The sequence below is a fragment of the Capra hircus genome, chromosome 10 (genome assembly GCF_001704415.2).
Source record: "Capra hircus breed San Clemente chromosome 10, ASM170441v1, whole genome shotgun sequence".
NCBI lineage: Eukaryota > Metazoa > Chordata > Mammalia > Artiodactyla > Bovidae > Capra > Capra hircus.
In genome coordinates, this window is record NC_030817.1 from 43,006,105 (window position 1) to 43,026,891 (window position 20,787).

A 20,787-nucleotide genomic window follows, 5' to 3' on the forward strand; every position below is an offset into this window, starting at 1 on the left:
AAAGGAGAAATTACAACTGACAGGACATAAATTCAAAGTATCAGAGACTACTATGAATAACTATACACCAATGAAATGGACAACCTAGAAGAAATGGACAAATTCTTAGAAAGGTACAATCAACTAAGATTGAGTCAGGAAGAAACAGAAATTATGAACAGACCAATTATATGTACTGAAATTGAACCTGTAATTTAAAAAACTCCCAAACAAAAGGCAGGACCAGATCATTTCACAGGTGAGTTCTATTATACACTTACAGATTAGCTAACACCTATCCTTCTGAAACTATTTCAAAAACTGCAGAGGAAAGAACACTCCCAAACTCATTCTATGGGGCCCCCATCACCCTGATTATGAAACCAAACAAAATATCACAAAAAAGAGAAAATTACAGGTCAATATCAGTGATTAACACAGACATAAGAATCCTCAATACTAACAAACCAAATCCAACAATGCATTAGAAGGATCATATACCATGATAAAGTAGGATTTATCACAGTGATGCAAAGATTTTTTAATATCTGCAAAATCAGTGTGTGATACACCACATTAACAAGTTGAAGAATAAGAATCATATGATCTAAATAGATGCATAAAAAGTTTTCAACAAAATTAAACACCCAAAATTAAACACCCATTAAAAAAAAAAAAAAGAAAAACTTCTATAAAATGGAAAGGAAATCTTCCATAAAATGGGCATAGGGAAACTACCTCAACATAATAAAGGCCATATACGACAAATCCACAGCTAATATCACACTCAATGGTGAAAAACTGAAAGCATTTCCTCTAAGATTAGGAATAAGACAAAGATGTCTAGTCTTCATCACTTTTATACAATATAGTTTTGAAAGTTCTAGCCACAACAATTTGAGAAGAAATAAAACAAATCCAAATTGGAAAAGAAGAAGTAAACTGTCACTGTTTGCAGATGATGCAACACTATACATAGAAAATCCTAAAGATGTTACTAGAAAGCTACTAGAACTCAATGAATCTGGTAAAGTTTCAGGATAAAAATTTAAAACACAGAAATCAGCTTCACTCCTATACACTAATAATGAAAGATCAGAAAAAAAAATTAAGAAAACAATCTCATTTACCACTATAAAATACTTGGAAATAAACCTAGCTGAGGAGGCAAAATACCTGTATTCCAAAAACTATTAGATGCTGATGAAAGAAATCAAAGAAGACACAAATAGATCAAAAGATATAACATGTTCTTGGTTTGGAAGAATCAATAATGTCAAAATGGCAATACTATCCAAGGCAACCTACACATTTAATTCAACCCCTATCAAATTACCAATGGCATTTTTCATAGAACTAGAAAAAAATTTTAATTTGTATGGAAACACAAAAGACGTCAAATAGCAAAAACAGTCTTGAGAAAGAAAAACAGCTGGAGGAATCAGGCTCCCTGACTCCAGCCTAAGCCTATTGTACAAAACTACAATCATTAAAACAGTATGGTACTGGCACAAAAATGGAACTGAAGATTCGTGAAACAGGATAGAAAGCCCAGAAATAAACCTACTCATCTATGGTCAATTAATCTATGGCAAAGAAGGCAAGAATACAGTGGGAAAAAAGCATTCTCTTCAATAAGTGGTGATGGTAAAACTGAACACCTACATATAAAAGAATGAAATTAGAACATTCCCTAACACCATACACAAAAACAAATTCAAAATGGATTAAAGACCTAAATGTAAGACACAGAAATATCTTTTTGGATCCCCTCTTCCAGAGTAATGGAAATAAAAACAAAAATAAACAAGTCAAACCTAATTAAACTTAAAACTTTTTGCCCAGCAAAGGAAACCATCAACAATGAGAAAAGACAACCTACAGAATGGGAGACAGTATTTGCAAATGAGGCAACCAACAAAGGGTCAAGCTCCAAAATATGCAAACAGTTCATGCAACTCAATATCACAAAAACAAAAACCCAATAAGCAAAAGATCTAGATAGACATTTCTCCAAAGAAGACATACATATGACCAAAAAGGCAAATGAAAAGCTGCTCAACATTGCTAACTATAAGAGAAATGCCAATGAAAACTACAATGAGGTATCACCTCACAGTAGTCAAAATAACCATCATCAAAAGGTCTATCAGCAACAAATGCTAGAGAGGATGTGGAGAAAAAGGAACCCTCTCCACTATGGAGAACAGTATAGAGGTTCATCTAAGAGCTAAAAATAGAGCTACCCTATGATCCTGCAATCCAACTCCTGGACATAATTCAAAAAGATACATGCACCCAATGTTCACTGCAGCACTATTTACAATAGTCAAGACATGAAAGCAAACCAAATGTATACTGACAGATGAATGAATAAAGACGTGATGTGCACATGTATGTGTATGGAATATTACTCAGCCATAAGAAAGAATGAAATAATGCCCATATGCAGCAACATGGAAGTACCTAAAGACTACCAGGTACTAAGTAAAGTAAGCCAAAGACAACAATCATACAAACATTATTTCCACATAGAACCTAAAATTTTAAAAGACACAAATGATCTTATTTCCAAGAAGAGACTCACAAAGAGAGCAAACAAACTTATGATTGACAAATGGGAGAGGGGGTAGTGAAACAGATATATTAGGAGGTGGGATTAACAGACACACATGCTCAGTAGTGTCCGACTCTTTGCGACCCCGTGGACCAGGCTCCTCAGTCCATGGGATTCTCCAGATAAGAATATTGGAGTTGAGTGCCATTTCCTTCTCCAACATATACACACTCTGTATAAAACAGGTAGCCAACAAGAACCTACTGTATAGCACAAGGAACTATATTCAATATTATGTAATAACCTACCTATAAGGGGAAAGAATCTGAAAAAGTATATGTGTGTGGTATACATATATGCGTGTGTGTATATGCGCTGCTGCTGCTGCTAAGTCACTTCAATAGCGTCCGACTCTGTGCGACCCCATAGATGGCAGCCCACAAGGCTCCGCCATCCCTGGGATTCTCCAGGCAAGAACACTGGAGTGGGTTGCTATTGCCTTCTCCAATGTATATGTGCTACATAATATATAAAAGTATATGTATGAAGTAAGCAAGGAAAACATAAGAAAAATGGGACTACATCAAACTAAAAAACTTGCACAGTGAAGGAAACTATCAACAAAACAAAAAGGCCACCTACTGCATTTGGGAAGATATTTGCAAATGATACATCTGATAAGGAGTTAACATCCAAAATATACAAAGAATTCATACAACTCAACATCAAAAAAAAAAACCCAACCCCACTAAAAAATAATCAGAAGACCCAAAGAGACATTTTTCCAAAAAAATACATATGGATGGCAAATGGATACATAAGAAAGATGCTCAACATCACTAATCAGCAGAGTAATACAAATCAAAACTGCAATGAGATGCACCCCAATGTTCATTGCAGCAATACTGAAAATAGCCAAGACATAGGGAAATAACCTATGTTCACTGAAAAACAAATGGATAAAGAAGATGCACTACACACACACACACACACACACACACACACACACACACACACACACACACACACACACAATGGAATGCTACTCAGTCATAAAAAAGAATGGATGGATCCAGAGAGTATCATACTAACTAAATTAGAAAGAGAAAGGCAAATAACATGATACCATGTATATGTGGAATCTAAAATATGATACAAATGAACTTAACTAAGAAACAGACTCACAGACATAAAAATCAAGCTTGTGGTTGCCAGTGGGGAAGGGAGTTGAAGAGAGAGGGATTGGGAATTTGAAATCAGCAGATGCAAGCTATTATATACACAATGGATAAACAAGATCCTACAGTATGTGTGCCGGCTAAGTCACTTGTCATGTCCAACTCTTTGTGACTCCATGGACTGTAGCCTGCCAGGCTCCTCTGTCCACGGGATTCTCCAGGCAAGAATACTAGAGTGGGTTGTGATGCCATCCTCCAGGGAATCTTCCCAACACAGAGATCAAACCCACATTTCTTATGTCTCCTGCATTGGCAGGCATATAGAGAACTATACTCAATATCCTGTGATAAACAATAACAGAAAAGAATATAAGAATGTGTATATGTGTGTGTGTATATATACACACACACACATATATATATAAAACTGGACTTTGCTGTACAGTAAAAATTACATTACAAATCAACTAAATTTTTTAAAAACTACAATGAGATACCACTTCACACATGTCAGATGGCTATTATCAAAATGATGACACATAGAAAGTGTTGGCAAGGATGCAGAGAAAGAGAGTTTTCTTATGCACTTTCACTATGAAAAACAATATGGAGATTCCTCAAAAAAGTAAAAGTGTATCTACCATAAGATCCAGCAATTTCACTTTAGGGTATTTTTTCACTTTTGGATATTTTTCCAAATAAAAATACTAACTCAAAAAGACATTAAGCACCCCATGTGCATCACAGTAGTATTTATAATAGCCAAGATATGGAAGCAAATAGCCAAGATATGGAAGCAACTTAAGTACCCACTGATAGATGAATGGATAAAGGTGTGGTGTATATAAACAATTAAATACTATTCAGCCATAAAAAAAATGAAATTTTGTCAATTTTGATGGACAACATAGATGTCAACATAGATGGACCTAGAGGGTATTATGCTAAGTGAAAGAACAGAAAGACAAATACTGTATGGTTTCACTCATATGTGGAATCTAAAAAACAAAACAAATGGATAAATATAACAAAACAGAAACACATATACAGAGAACAAACAGGTGGTTGCAGGGATGGGGAGACAGAGGGAGGGAGAATGAGTGAAACAGGGAGATTAAGAAGTATAAACTTCCAGTGACTAAACAAATGAATCACGAGAATGAGATGTACTGTGTGGGGCATATAGTAAATAATAATATAATATTTCTGCATGGTGATAGATGGTAACTAGACTTATAATGGTGATGATAAGAAATACTGAATCATTGTGTTGTGCACCAGGAACTACTAAAGTGTTATAGGTTAATTATACCTCAAAAAACAAACAACAATCTCATAGAAAAAGAGATCAGATTTGTTATTACCAGAGACAAGGGGTGGAAAGAGAGGGAGTTGGATGAAGGTGATTAAAATATACAAACTTCCAGTTAGAAGATAAGTACTAAGCATGTAAAGTGCAACCATGATCAATGTAACAGTAGTGTATGTTACGTACAAAAGTCGTTAAGAGGGTAAATCCTATGAGTTCTCACCACAACAAAAATAATTTATCTATATGAAATTACAGATGTTCATTAAACTTATTGTGGTCATCATTTCATGATGTAGGTCCAGTCTTATGCTATACACCTTAAACTTACACAGCACTGTATGTCAATTACTTCTCAATAAAATTGAAAGAAAAAATAATTTAGAAATAAATAGGGGGCAGAATAATGTTTCATTTTTCCCCTATATGTGGTCTCATTTCTTTCATATGGCAAACTCCATTAAGGATTTAGAATGAATAAATAAAGGGTAAACAACGTCAACCCAGTAGACCATGGACATGAACTCAGACACCTCTGCAAACACATGACAGTAAGGAGAGCTTCTGAATTCATATTCCCTAGGTTAGCAAGAGAATGACTTGTTTATTCTGCTCAAAGATGTGGTGTGGCAGGATGCATTAAACACCAACGAAAGAAGAAGCTGGTCACTCATCTAAAGACCAGAAAAGAGGAAGAGCAAGGCTTATGGCTTAGCAGTTACAAGAAAGGAGGATGCAAAGGAATTTCATCAACACCTATTTCTCCACTATCAATTTCTATAATCTAAAAAGCCTGAACCATCAGCATTTCTCCCTGTTGTGCACCTAGATTTACAAGTTCCCATCCACTACAGCCAGGAAAAGCCATAGCCTCAGCAGTGCTGAAGGAATAACACCCACTGCAAGGTGTCCCTGACATGTAGGGCCATCAACACTTTCTAAGACCCACTGCTTTTCCAGGGACAACTCACTAATATTGATGAATCCAACATGAAGATGGGGTTACTACTGCTGGGTGCTGTGAGAAGCCGAGAGGTCCTCCAATATGACCCATCAATAACTCTTCTTTTCCTCTTCCCATGCCTTCTATGAACTGCTACAAGGCTGCCTAAAACAATCCTCCCCTCCCTTCACTGTTCCCCAACCCTAGGCAGCAGATACCTCCAGGACAGGCCTGCTGACCAGTTACTGCTTTTCCCTGCCTTACTTCATTAATAGGTTTCCCTGTTCCAGCCCTGACCACCCATAGACTCAGGTCCTCACTGAAGCCAGAGTGATACTGATAAAAGTTAAACAGCATTATGTCACACCCCTACTTAAAACCTTTTAATCACCTCCTATTGGCCTTAAAAAAATTAAAAGATCAAATTCCACATGATTCCGTGGCCCCTCTGCAACCTGGACCCTGTTAGTCTTTCTACTCTGATTTCTCTCATCACTCTCCTTACAGTCCCCATTCCTCCTCACACCCCCTCATGTCTATACTACAGAAATACTCAGCTCAGCTTTTTCCATTTGAAGGCCATGATTCATGTTGTCTCCTCTGTCAGTCATAATCTAATACCCATGGTCAATCCTTTCACCTGACTAATTTGTACCTATCTTTTCAATATCAACTCAAACTGCACTCCTAGCACTTCCTCTAGGAGCTCTCCCCTGGCCCCCCAAATCAGAGATAAGACCACTTCCTATACGCTCCCATAGAATCAAGAACTTACCATCTCAGAACCCCTATAATTCTAGAATTTATTTGCCTATCATATCAGCTGTTTTCTCCTTAGTCTACAAACTCCAGTGGGGCAGAGAACTGATCTGTCTGGACCATAGCTGTATCTTCCATATTAAATGCATGACTGGCATGCGGCAGTGCTCAATAAATGTCTGCTAAATGAAAGAATTAATTTCTCAGTTTCTATGAGGAATGAAGTAAGAGCTTCCTGATACTAAAGTCATTTCCCTTTTAGCAACTCTCTCTTCCTAGACCCCAACTGCAAGTTCAAAAAAGTTTTAGATCCTCCCAAACTGGGAACCTTTGTGGCTTTCTTGGCCTCTCTCTCTCTGGCTGGTCGCTATTCTCCTGTGCAACCCCACCTCCAGTCTAGGAAGAACCTCAAAGAATGAGAAGTGTTTGGTTAGCAATAGGAAGAGCATTGCAGGCAAACTGAGTAGCATGAGAAAGGAGAAGGAAATGTGCAAATCTCTGGGAGAAGAAGGGCAAGAGGAAGCGCCCTGACTCTAAAAGAAGACGCACAAAAAGGATTTTTTTTTTTTTTTTGAGGAAAAGACTTTCTGTGAGAAAAACATGGACAAAAGTGGGTATTTATCCATGAGGAGCTATTTTTGTTCCAACAAAATTTCACAACAGATACAAAATGTGGACATGGGAAAAGATGAATGGATTCAGTGACAACGACACCTCGATCTGATGGCCCCATCTGGCCAATGGGTTTTAAGGCTCATCAGAAAGTTCTAAGTCAACTTGTTAGGGCTTGAAAACTCTCTGGAGACTAAGTTAACATATTCTGTTTTCATGAGCTCAGAGTCCCTCGAGCAGGTAAAAGGAAGAACTGTTCTTTAAGCAGGATGGCAAAAGGGACTCTCCACCCTGACAGGTGCCAATGAGAATGCAGGCAAGAAGAAATTTAATCTCTCAGGAAGTTATTAGGAGTACTGGCCACTGGCCAACATTTTCTTCCTTTCTCCTTGGTTTGCTAGATTGCTTTGAGGGATTAGCACTAACAGATAGCCAGTACACAGGATGAACATAATATATATTTGTGCAATACAAAGGTAACTAAAGAGAAAATATCCATGTAACCCCTTCTATCTCTTATTTTAGATCTTCCTACAAGCACTTTGCATTTTAAAATCCCCAATTAAGCATAAAGCAAAACCATATCATTTCTAAAATTACCTTTTAAGCCTTACAATTATTTCAATGCTTTTAATTTCTCTAATATCACCTTCCAAAATATCTTTAAAACTTTTTATTTTTAATAAAATGAATAAATCTTTTTTAAATTTAGTCATTTTTGCCTTTGTAGAAAATATGCTCTATTTCATATTTAATGCAGAGTGATAATATAATCACTGTTGTATGAATTAAACATTTCTCTGAGGTTTGTGAAAATTGTTCCTTATTAATGATCTTATCCAAGTGTTTTTACTCTCTAAAACATGTGGTTATAACAAAAATTAAGAATTCAAGTCCATGTTTCCTCCAATCCAATCTTTTCTTTATAATAACAACAACCCAGATATATCTAATGGAGTATTCATAGTAATATTTTAGATTATAGTGTAAATTTGAGGAAGTAAATTTTAGTTCTTTTATTGTCTTATATTTATCAATTCACCAAAATACCCCAGCTGACATTGACTGATGTTAGAGAAAAGAAAAAGCCATCTTCTATTGAACTTTCAGATCAGTGAGGGTCTAAGGAAATAGACTGAGGGGGAAAAAAAAAAGGTGATAAAGAAGGATTTGCTAAAATAAAATATAGTTTAGGATTTTGAAATTCAACCATTTACAAGTGCTGAAGCAAACATTATCTACATAAAAACATTGTTCCTTTTTTGAAATCACCCCAAAGCAGAAGAAATGAAAGAAGGTAAGTCACTGAATAGGTTTTACCTTACCCTTGCCTTCATCTCGTGCAAGGGGTTAAGATGTTGGTTTTCGTGTGTCAAAGTCTTGCTGGATTTTTATAAGAAAGACAGGTCTGGGGAAAGTTGGAAGAGAGAGAAATATAACCCAAATAATATCTAGGTACTTTACCTATATTCATTTATGTGAGTACTCTTTTGGAAAAGATTGAGAGTGATGCTTGCATGAAGAATTTGATTTTTTTTTTAATTTCCAGTTCAGGTTTTGAATCTTGGTCACAGAATGTAATTCTTCTAATAGAAAAAAAAAATGGCAAAGTCAAAAGAAAACTCCAGTTTGTTTAGGGAAAATAAGAAGTTGATTTCAGATACCTTGAGATTAAGGACCATAAAAAGATATCCAAGTTGGAAATGCCACTCAAGCAGCTGTCTGCATAAGGGGGCATACTGGTCATATTATGATTCCTCATAGAGGTCCCTACTTTACAATTAAAATGGGTACACTAGGGTGCAGGTGACTCAACACTTTAAGTAAAGGATTAAAATGGAGTTTCTCTTTAAAGATCAGAGGCCATTCAACAATCAGGTTATTACAGTTAATTCCCCTTGCTCCAATTCCACAATCACCAAGCAACCTGCTGATAACAACTTGCTTTCCCACAGAAGTCTGCCTACAGGGAAGGAATACACTAGCCACGCATGCTGAAGTGAACATTCTGGTCCTCCTGACAGTTCTACTGTACATTTTCAATTAATAAATTGTGGTTCATCTGTCTAGATCATCTGTCTCTGAGCTATATTACTCTGCCCCAGAAATGTAGATCTGTTTTTGGTATGCTGTTGACTTATGATCTAAAGAATACAGGACAAATGACCCACCCTGGCCATAATAAACTCACCAACAGGCCACCAAGGGCAGGGCCAGCTGATCTGCTCAAGGGGCAGCAGGATGTGGTGGCTGCAAGCTTGTCTTTTACAGTCAAAGAAACTGACCTTGGATTCCTGCTTTTTCCACCAGCATTACAGAATCCAGGGCAAGTAAGCTGTCTAAGCCTCAGAACATACCTGGACAGGTCGTTGGGAAAAGGGAGCTCATTATATAGCTATCTTGAAGGCAATCCTCTGAATGTCCTCTGTCAAAATGTCTAAATAAACATTAGGATAAAATGAGGACAGTAAGGGTAACTCCTGTAAGACATTCTGCAGCAAAGGAGGTAACTGCAACTGGGTAATGAGACTTTAAAGAGAAGATGTATTTACAGTGGGGATCCAGGGCCATAGCGATAAATTGAGGGAATAAAACCAGTAGGAAGGGAGAAGGAAAATATGAGGGAGGGGGACAGCAAGACAAAGGAATCAGAGGAGACTAGAAAAGAAAGGGGAAAGGAAGGGGTGGAGCAGTTGGAGAAGGGACAGGAGGAGCAGCTGAAGCCAGGAAAGTAGGGCAAGCAGATTCCTGGCAGCTCTCCCTTCTCGCCAGAGTGCTGCCAGGGAGCACCCTCAGCCTGGCTTCATCTCAGGGTCAAGGGAGGAACAGGGGTGTGCCCGAGGAGGATCCTCTACATCCTTTGAGCAGTGCATCCTCTCCAGTTCTCAGAACTCAGCAACAAGACCCCAGAGAGCTTCAAGGAGCCCAACTCAGCCCTCACCCCTGTGAGGTCTCCAGCCCCCACCACCCGTCTGTTCTCCTGTCTCCATTCTGCTCTTGCCTCCCTCTCTCCCCAGCTCTGCCTCCTCTTCCTCTTGGGAGGCACTGTCCTGAACAAGAAAGACTTTCTGGAGAGCAGACCCCAATCTCAGCTCAGCCACTTTCTATCTAGTGTCACTCTGACCAGGTCACTTACCCTTCCTAAGACTCACTCTCCGAATCTGTAAAACAGAAGAAATAATGCCTTCCTCCCAGGGCTGTTGTGAGAATATACAGCTCACTCCATAAAAATGTGATCCCTCCCTCTCCTCCCTTCCTCCCCATCTGTCCTCTCTCCTCCTACTCCCTCCCCTTTTCTCTGCTTTCACTCTCTCAGTGTCCTTTCCCTGTTTCCTTCTCTTTCACTTTCTCACTAAGGCACATGCCTTCCAACCCAACCCACCTCCTTTCTGAAGACTAATCCACCAAGAGAGAGGGGAGGTGGGCTGAGGCTAGGTGAGTGGAAGAACCCCTCTGCTTGAGCAATAGTGGGGCCTAAGGATGGGAAGAGGGATGGCAGGATTAGGGAGTTAGCCCCTTCTTTCCTCCTCTGCTATCCACCCTCTCTGGTCCTGCCCCTGCCCCTATTCTCCCTCTGGCCCTAGGTTCCCAGAAGCTCAAAAGCAAAGCTTCAGCGAGTCCTCCCACCTCTGGACATGGTGACCTTGCAATCATATATGCTGGCAACACTGTATCAGCCCAAGAATATTCCCCCTGCTCCAGGCCTCTAAGGGATGGGGTGGCGGAGGGAGCACAGCTCTGAGACTCCAGGGAAGGGATATTTTTGGTCCAAAAGGGAAATCTCAGCCTTCGGAGGTTAGACCAATGATGGATAAAGTAAAGAATAAGCCCAAGCCTCAGTCCTACATGTGTGCAGTTTTGACTATGAAGTGAGAGTAGGAGGTATAGATAATGTTATCATCATATTTGGTGTCAGTGACAACTGCCAGCACCCATAGGGCTTGCAGAATGAAGATACTGGGCAAAAATAAAAGTAAAAAAATTTAAGCCAGTCTGTGTATGTGTTTGTCAAAGTGATGGTTAGCACAGACAAACGTATAAACTGCCTACCAATTATATCTAATTACCATGCCTCAACAATAAAGTATTTTATTTCCCATATAATATATATCAGATTGATGGTGTTGTGAGTTATTATGTTGGCACTGAAGTCTGTTTATATTCTGTTAGGCATGCAGCTGTTACCCAGCCACAGAATACTAAAGTGGTGGGAACCCTGCTTCCTTTTTCCTCTTGTTTATGTCCTGCTTATTTTCCAACAGTTTCCTTTTCTCTTTCCTTTCTCATCCTTTCCTCATCTGCTCTCACTGCCTCTCTTGTGCACTTTCAAAACCCTTTCCCTCATCCTGCCCTTTCTCTATCAAGCATGCCTCCCCCGGCTTCTTCTTTCCCCTTCTCCATTAGCCTGGAGCCAGAGGACCGGGTTTGATCCTGTTAGCTCTCTCCTTCCAGCAAGTTCCCCTCCATTCTAAGCCCTGGTTTTCTCATCTGTAAACAGAGACAATCAGCTAACTCATGGGATCATTTAACAAACTGAGGTCATGCCTGTAAAAAAAAAAAATTAGCATAGTGCCTCCTAATACAAAGTTAAACAGTCAATAAAGGAAAGCTATTACTTTAATTTTTCTTAAATATATCCTTAACTCTATATATGTAGAAAACCTCCTATCAAATCTGAGAGCATCTCTACTGACATTCAGTCATCAAGCACTTATCAGACACCTGTTCTACATCAAACTTGGGCTGGGTAGAGGGATGCAAGGATCATTTCTTCAAAAGCCAGGAGTCTGGGGTAGATGAGATCATAAACACAGAAACTTCAATATTGCAGGTCTGTGTCAGAAGAAGGGACTGAGAACCACGGAGACAGAGGGAAGGGGGTCACCAAGCCTGCTTTGCAGAGTCAGCTACGATCTCACACATGGTAATTCCCAGTCAAGTCCTGAGTTTGCTCAATAAAGCAAGGTAAGTACAAGCTAAAAGAACAGCAAGTGGAAAGACCAAGTATTATGAAAGGGAGCAGTGACAGTCATGGAACCAGATTACAGGGAGCATGGAGGAGTGTGGTGTGTATGGGGCTGGCAAGATAGGTAAGAGATGGAGTCTGAAAGAAGTCATCATTGTCAGCATCATCACTCCCATCCATTAAGTACCTAGCCTCATGCTAAGCACATGTTAAATGTAACCTCTCATTTAATCCTCACCAAAATGTTATGGGCAGGAACTATTGTTCTCCCATTTGATAGATGAAGTGACACAGGACATTGTTACAGTCAAGATCTTGATAGATCCCCAGGTATTGGGGAGGCAGAAGTGTTCTCTCTGCAGAAAGGTATGCTTAGAATCTAGGCTCCCTTGTCCACTGTCATTGCTTCCTCGTGTCCTTCTATGTGAGTGCAAGCTGACAGAGTTTTTAGGAAGGTTTTACTCTCACAGCCAAGAACAGGAATGGAAAAAGATGGGGGGATAATGACAACAGGTAACGGAGCTGGATTCTAGAATGTGTCTGCAGTTGAAAATGACAAATGTTAAAAATGGTCCACATGCTGGGGCACAAAGCAAGAAAGAATCTGGGATGACTTCTGAGTTTTTGGCTCAGAACAAGAGAGGATAATTAATGAAAATGACAAATAGAGCAGTGAAAGGAGAAGGTAGAGGAGCCGAAGCAGAAATTGAGGTGTGACAATAGTTAAGTTCACTTTGAGCACACTAGGCTTGAAATGCCTCTTGATCACTGAAAATAGCCTCAGCACAAAAGAGAAGAGACCAATTTGTAGACTTGGAATCATCAACATATAAGGAAGCACTGAAGTCATAGGGGATGAATGATCTCATTCAGAAAGAAGAATAATGAAGAGAAGTGAGGAGAGGCCAGCGGGTGAGGATGAGTCAGTGAGAGGACGAGGACAAGGTCCAAGGGAACACCCAACCTCAAAAGAAGGTTCACAGAAAGATATATGGAAACGAAACGCTGTAGCTTTCCTCCTACACCCTCTTCTTCAGGGCATCCAGGGCATCCTGGTGCAGGGTAGGCAGGTGCTCAGCAAACTAACACTGAGTGAAGAAGAGGAGAGAAAAGAAAAAGGTAGCCTCAAATTAAGGAAGGACCATTTCCAAAACTACAATGATCAATATTTAATGTTTATATTTAACATTTAATTAGAATTTTATTTGTCAGTATTGCCAAGAAGTAAGACTTGAGGCATGCACTACAAGCGTGGAGCATTTTGAGGTTACAGTGTTTTCCCTGACATCTCTTGAGAAATCCTGAAAGCAAATACTAGCATCTGATTCCTGTACATGCTGTGCAAGCATCTAGTATACACACACTAAGAAGTTTTATTTCAAGGACAGTAGCAGTTTATTTGAAACAACAGGTTAAGTTTCTTTTTCCTACTAAATGAAAATTTCTAATGTATCATATAAGAAAAAAACAAAATCCTTCTGAGCACAAAAAAATCCTCCAACGACACAAAAAAATCACTTGGCTCCTCATTTTTTAAAGATACATCATGATGATGAAACTATATAAAAACACAAGACAGACAAATATAGGTCTCAAAATTCTAGGTCTCAAAATCCCTCTGAATTTACATCCTGCTGTAAAGGCAGGCAGGGGACAACACAGGTGTAAGGTGGCTGGTCTGGAACACAGATGTTGGTAATCCCATACACGATCCCATATCTCATCTCCTTTCTGATAAGTTTTCAGCCCCTATTTAATGTTTCTCACTCATCTCTTTTTGTTTTTTTGTTTTTTTTTTTTCAAAACAACTCATTGTTAACTAGGGATATGAGACTCTTGTGTCTACCAACAAAACAACTAGAAGAATCCATTTCTCTGTTCATAGAAATCTCAGTACTAGAAACATATCTACCCCTTATGCCTTAAAGGGAGAGTTTAGTGACAAACTGTTTATGTCCAAAGGAAGAATTGATCATAAAATGAACAATATCTTGAATAGGTGCATCAGTTATGAGCCCTCTGGGAGAGAAAAAAAAAAAAACTAAAATCAACTGTGGTCAAAGGAAGTGACAAGTATCCAGAAACCAAGAAAAAATGCTGCACTGATGTTTCTCCACTAGCCATGTAATAGATGGTGCTAACAGAATCAACATTTGAACTTCAAAGGAAAAAAAGAAAACGTCCGATTTTCCAAATCCAACTAACTTCCCCCCAAAATTATTTTTTAATGAGAGGAGAATAATAAAGACTGTTTGCTAAACTTCAACACACAGAAAATAAAAACAAAACAGTAACCCGGAAAAGAGAAACAAAAAGCACCAAACGAGGCAGAGCTAACTCCCTCTTGGTCCCAGCAACCTTTCAGTGCTCCCCAGACTCACCTCAGCCTTGACCTAAGCCTCTCTTCACAAAGGGGAGATTGCCCAGCAGCGCAGCAAGATCAAACAGGTACTCATTCCGTGACCATAGCAGTGAGAACAATGAGAAAAGCCAGGCTATTCTGAAAGCTCTAGTAATTACATAGAAAACAAACTGGGTCTCTAGGGGACATTCTTGAAAATCTGAGATCAACTCCCGGAAAAACACTCTTGGCCGCTTACCACTACCGGAAGCTGCTCGAGGTAGATCAGAAGTAGCATCTCATCAGAAAAGGAGGAAGGAGTTGCAGGGAAGCAGCTTCACTACCAGTGAAGAACAGAGGGAGCAAAAAACAGTCCTTGGAAACATACCAAAAGCCCAGAAGAGTTTCTCCTGGAAGAGTTGCCTGTTGCTACTACCAGGGCAGAACTGGTTAATCTTGGAAAAACAAAAGGGAGCTCCCTGGAGGCTGGCTTCCCCAGGATGGCTTTTTCTGTAGGAATCAAGAGTTCAGAAGAACAGAAGCAGATAAGGAAAGGGGTCACCATGGCTTCGAATTATCAAACTTTTATCAACCCTCGACTGAGGAAGATAAGTAAATATCTTTGGAGTTGCTACCTGTTTTTGCCAGAGTTGAAGGAATTAGCAATGTCAATTTTTTTTTAAAAAATCATTAGAAGGGGACTTCAACTCTCTTATGCATGAAAGCTAAGCACATTCAAGCAACATGTAACATGCAGAGTGAGGACTTCTTTTTTTCCCCAACATCCTTAATTTCAGCTCAGAGGAAGCAAACCATTAACCCTAAGGATGCTGAAGAAAAAATGCACATGGAAACAGATTTAAACTTCTTAGTTTAGAATCACTTAGACAGGGTTCTGGTGGTTGTGCTTTTTTTTTTCTTAAGAGTGTTCTGGTTTTTAACATGGGATTAGATAAAAACAAAATATTTTGGTCCATGTCTATTTTGAAAGGATTAGGGCTACTTTTCAATATATCTAAAGCCAGTTATGGGGTTTCCAGAAGTTGCATCAGATTTGCAGTTAAGGACTGAAACCAAATATGTTTTAATCATTTCTCTCTAACCAGAGCAAGTTGATCCCCTGTGTCAACTCTCTTCTCAAACAACAAGACACTGAGCCCTCTACTTTCCACTGAAAGCCAGATCAGAGAGAAGGGAGGGCCTTTCCATGCTGAGGCCCCATAGTCACAAAGAAAGGAGAGATTTCTTGAATCAATGGAAACAGAATAAAAAACATAATCAGAGAAAACTAACCAAACCGATCACATGGACCACAGAATTGTCTAACTCAATGAAACTAAGAGCCATGCCATATAGGGCAACCCAAGATGCACAGGTCATGGTGGACAGTTCTGACAAAACGTGGTCCACTGGAGAAGGGAATGGTAAACCACTTCAATATCTTGCCTTGAGAAACCCATGAACAGTATGAAAAGACAAAAAGATATAACACGGAAATATGAACTTCCCAGGTCAGTAGGTACCCAAAATGCTACTGAAGAAACAACTCCAGAAAGAATGAAGAGATGAGGCAAAAGCAAAAACAACACCCAGCTATGAAAGTGAAGTCCAATGCTGTAAAGAACAACACTTCATAGGAACCTGGAATGTTAGGTTCATGAATCAAGGTAAGTTGGAAGTGCTCAAATAAGAGATGGCAAGAGTGAACATCGACATTTTAGGAATCAGTGAACTAAAAGGACTGGTATGGGCGAATTTAACTCAGATGACCATTATATCTACTACTGTGGGCAGGAATCCCGTAGAAGAAATAGAGTAGCCATCATAGTCAACAAAAGAGTCCAAAATGCAACACTTAGGTGCAGTCTCAAAAATGACAGAATGATCTCTGTTCATTTCCAAGGCAAACCATTCAATATCATAGTAATCCAAGTCTATAGCCCAACCACTAAGTCTGAAGAAACTGAAGTTGAATGGTTCTATGAAGACCTACAAGAACTTCTAGAACTAACACTCCAAAAAGATGTCCTTTTCATCACAGGGGACTGGAATGCAAAAGTAGGAAGTCCAGACATACCTCGAGTAACAGGCAAGTTTGGCCTTGGAGTACAAAATCTAACAGGGCAAGGCTAATAGAGTTTTGCCAAGAGAATGCTCTTGTCATAGCAAACACCCTCTTCCAACAACACAAGAGAAGACTCTACACATGGACATCACCAGATGGTCAACACCGAAATAAGGTTGATTATATTCTTTGCAGTCGAAGATGGAGAAGCTCTATACAGTCAGCAAAAATAAGACCAGGAGCTGATTGTGGCTCAAATCATGAGCTCCTTATTGCCAAATTCAGACTTAAATTGAAGAAATCAGGGGAAACCACTAGAACATTTAGGTATGACCTAAATCAAATCCCTTACAATTATACAGTGGAAGTGACAAATAGATTCAAGCAATGAGATGTGCATGAACGCATGAAGAACTATGGACAAAGGTTCATGACACTGTACAGGAGGAAATGATCAAGACCATCCCCAAGAAAAAGAAATGCAAAAAGGCAAAATGGCTGTCTATAGGAGGCCTTACAATAGCTGAGAAAAGAAGAGAAGTAAAAGGCAAAGGAGAAAGGAAAGATATACTCATTTAAATGCATAGTTCCAAAGAAGAGCAAGGAGAGAAAAGAAAGAATTCCTCAGTGATCAGTGCAAAGAAATAGAGGAAAATAACAGAATGGGAAAGACTAGAGATCTCGTCAAGAAAATTAGAGATAGCAAGGGAACATTTCATGCAAAGATGTGTACAATCAAGGACAGAAACAGTATGGACCTAACAGAAGCAGAAGATATTAAGAAGAGGTGTCAAGAATACACAGAAGAACTATACAAAAAAAGATCTTAATGACCTGGATAACCACAATGGTGTGATCACTCACCTAGAGCCAGACATCCTGGCATCTGAAGTCAAATAGGCCTTAGGAAGCATCACTACGAACATAGTGGAGGTGATGGAATTCCAGTTGAGGTATTTCAAATCCTAAAAGATGATGTTATGAAAGTGCTGCACTCAATATGCAAGAAAATTTGGACAACTCAACAGTGGCCACAGGATTGGAAAAAGTCAGTTTTCATTCCAATCCTAAAGAAAGGCAATGCCAAAGAATGTTCAAACACCACACAATTGCACTCATCTCACACATTAGCAAAGTAATACTCAAAATTCTCCATGCCAGGCTCCAACAGTACATGAACCAAGAATTTCCAGATGTTCAAGCTGGATTTTTAAAAGAACCAGAGATCAAATTGCCAACATCCACTGGATCATTGAAAAAGCAAGAGAGTTCCAGAAAAACATATGCTTTATTGACTATGCCAAAGCCTTTGACTGTGTGGATCACAATAAACTGTGGAAAATTCTTAAAGAGGTGGGAATATCAGTCCACCTGACCTGCCTCCTGGGAAATCTGTATGCAGGTCAAGAAGCAACAGTGAGAATTGTGTATGGAACAACAGACTGGTTCCAAATCAGGAAAGGAGTACATCAAGCCTGTATATTGTCACCCTGCTTGTTTAAACTATACACTGAGTACATCACGCGAAATGTCAAACTGGAAGAAGCACAAGCTGGAATCAAGATTGCCAGGAGAAATATCAACAACCTCAGATATGCAGATGACACCACCTTTCTGGCAGAAAGCAAAGAGGAACTGAAGAGCCTCCTGATAAAAGTGAAAGGGGAGAGTGAAAAAGCTGGCTTCAAACTCAATATTCCAAAAATGAAGATCTTGGCATCTGGTCTGAGCACTTCATGGCAAATAGATGGGGAAACAATGGAAACAGTAACAGACTTTTATTTTCTTGGGCTCCAGAATCACTGCAGATAGTGACTGCAGCCATGAAATTAAAAGACACTTGCTCCTTGGAAAAGCTATGACCAACCTAGACAGCATATTAAAAGCAGAGACATTACTTTGCCAACAAAGGTCCATTTAGTCAAAGCTATGGTTTTTCCAGTAGTCATGTATGGATGTGAGATGTTGATGTATGGCAATACAATAAAGTAATTAACCTCCAATTAAAATAAATAAATTTATATTTAAAAAAAAGAAAGCTGAATGCCAAAGAATTGATGCTTTTGAATTGCGGTGTGGGAGAAGACTCTCGAGAGTCTGTTGGACTTCAAGGAGGTAAAACCAGTCCATCCTAAAGGAAATCAGTCCTAAATATTCACTGGAAGGACTGATGCTAAAGCTGAAACTCCAATACTTTGCCACCTGATGCAAAAAGCTGACTCATTTGAAAAGACCCTGATACTGGGAAAGACTGAAGGCAGGAGAAGGGGATGACAGAGGATGAGATGGTTGGATGGCATCACCGACTCGATGGACATGAGTTTGAGCAAGCTCGGGGAGTTGGTGGTGAATAGGGAGGCCTGGCAGGCTGCAGTCCATGGGGTCATAGAGCTGAACATGACTGAGCAGCTGAACTGAATCTCTTGAATCAAGAGTGATAGCTCCCTTCCTTGCATAAGAAAAAGGACCAAGAACAGTCTATATAAAGAAGCAATCATTTCTTTGAAATATTTATAATGAAAAACTTTTGAATTAAAAAAAAAATTTAAGTATAACCTCTATACCTTTGCCTGTCATATTGATAACTATTACAACTGTGGTAGTTACCTTTGTTGAAGGATATTTAAGGAAATCTACACCTTCTCCTTCATTGTTAATGGGGATAGAAACTGATAAAATATTTTAAAGGGAAATTAATGCCGGTCAAATATAGAAATGTGTATGTTTCCCTCTCTCAAGAATTTACTTTACAAGATGACCACAAATATGTGCAAACATACTATTAAAATGTTACAGTGCTGTGATAAAAAATCTAAAAATGGCTTACGTATAGGAGACTGCCTAAGGAAGCTGAGGTTCAGTTCAGTTCAGTCCTTCAGTCGTGTCTGACTCTTTGCAACCCCATGAATCACAGTATGCCAGGCCTCCCTGTCCATCACCAACTCCCAGAGTCCACCCAAACCCAACTCCATCAAGTCGGTGATGCCATCCAACCGTCTCATCCTCTGTTGTCCCCTTCTCCTCCTGCCTTCAATCTTTCCCAGTATCAGGGTCTTTTCAAATGAGTCAGCTTTTTGCATCAGGTGTCCAAAATAGTGGAGTTTCAGCTTCAACATCAGTCCTTCCAATGAACACCCAGGACTGATCTCCTTTAGGATGGACTTGTTGGACCTCCTTGCAGTCCAAGGGACTCTCAAGAGTCCTCCAACACCACAGTTCAAAAGCATCAATTCTTCGGTGCTCAGCTTTCTTTATAGCCCAACTCTCACATCCATACATGACCACAGGAAAAACCATAGCCTTGACTAGACGGAACTTTGTTGGCAAAGTAACGTCTCTGCTTTTTAATATGCTTTCTAGGTTGGTCATAACTTTTTTTCCAAGGAGTAAGTGTCTTTTAATTTCATGGCTGCAGTCACCATCTGAAGTGATTTTGGAGCCCAGAAAAATAAAGTGAGCCACTGTGTCCACTGTTTCCCCATCTATTTCCCATGAAGTGATGGGACCGGATGCCATGATCTTAGTTTCCTGAATGTTGAGCTTTAAGCCAACTTTTACATTCATACAAAGGAGTACTATACAGCCATCAGGAGGGGGTCAAACTGGAGTGAAGAATCAGATGGTCTGGGTTCAGATCTGGCTCCATTAGTGACTGGCCAGGCGACTCTGAGAAAGTTCCCCAACTTCTCTGGGCCTCAGCTTCTCCTCCATAAAAAAAGTGATAATTATAGTATTTACAACAGAGGATTGTTGTGAATAAGACAGTGCTTGGAGCATAGTAGATGCTCAATAATTATTAGTTGTTATCAACAAAAAAAGCAGACCTTTTCAGACTGACAGGGAAAGATGTCCAAGATGTACTGTCATGTGAAAAGAACAGGTTGCAAAAGAATATGTTTAGGATAATCCCATTTAGTAAAAATATTTTAAATATGCTTGCTGCCTGCTCTTTCTTCCAACTAAAATATAAGTTTCTTGAGAGCAGGGACTCTTTTTCACTGTTGTATCACCAATGTCCATGATAGGCATTCAATAAATAATTGTTGACTGAATGGATGATAGCAAGAAAGCTGAGCAA

General features: G+C 39.3%; 1 protein-coding gene across 3 annotated transcripts in view; it reads right to left on the reverse strand.

Annotated features, from left to right (window-relative positions):
* The window catches only part of ATP8B4 (ATPase phospholipid transporting 8B4 (putative)), a 299,618-nt gene extending 284,558 nt beyond the window's left edge, over nucleotides 1-15,060 (reverse strand). For 2 of the 3 annotated variants that reach the window (XM_018054183.1, XM_013967148.2), the window contains exon 1: nucleotides 10,474-10,622. The gene's annotated coding sequence lies outside the window, so the exon portion shown is untranslated. Of the gene's footprint in view, nucleotides 1-10,473; nucleotides 10,623-14,684 lie in introns of those variants that run through there. The other variant, XM_018054182.1, reaches the window with a different exon arrangement.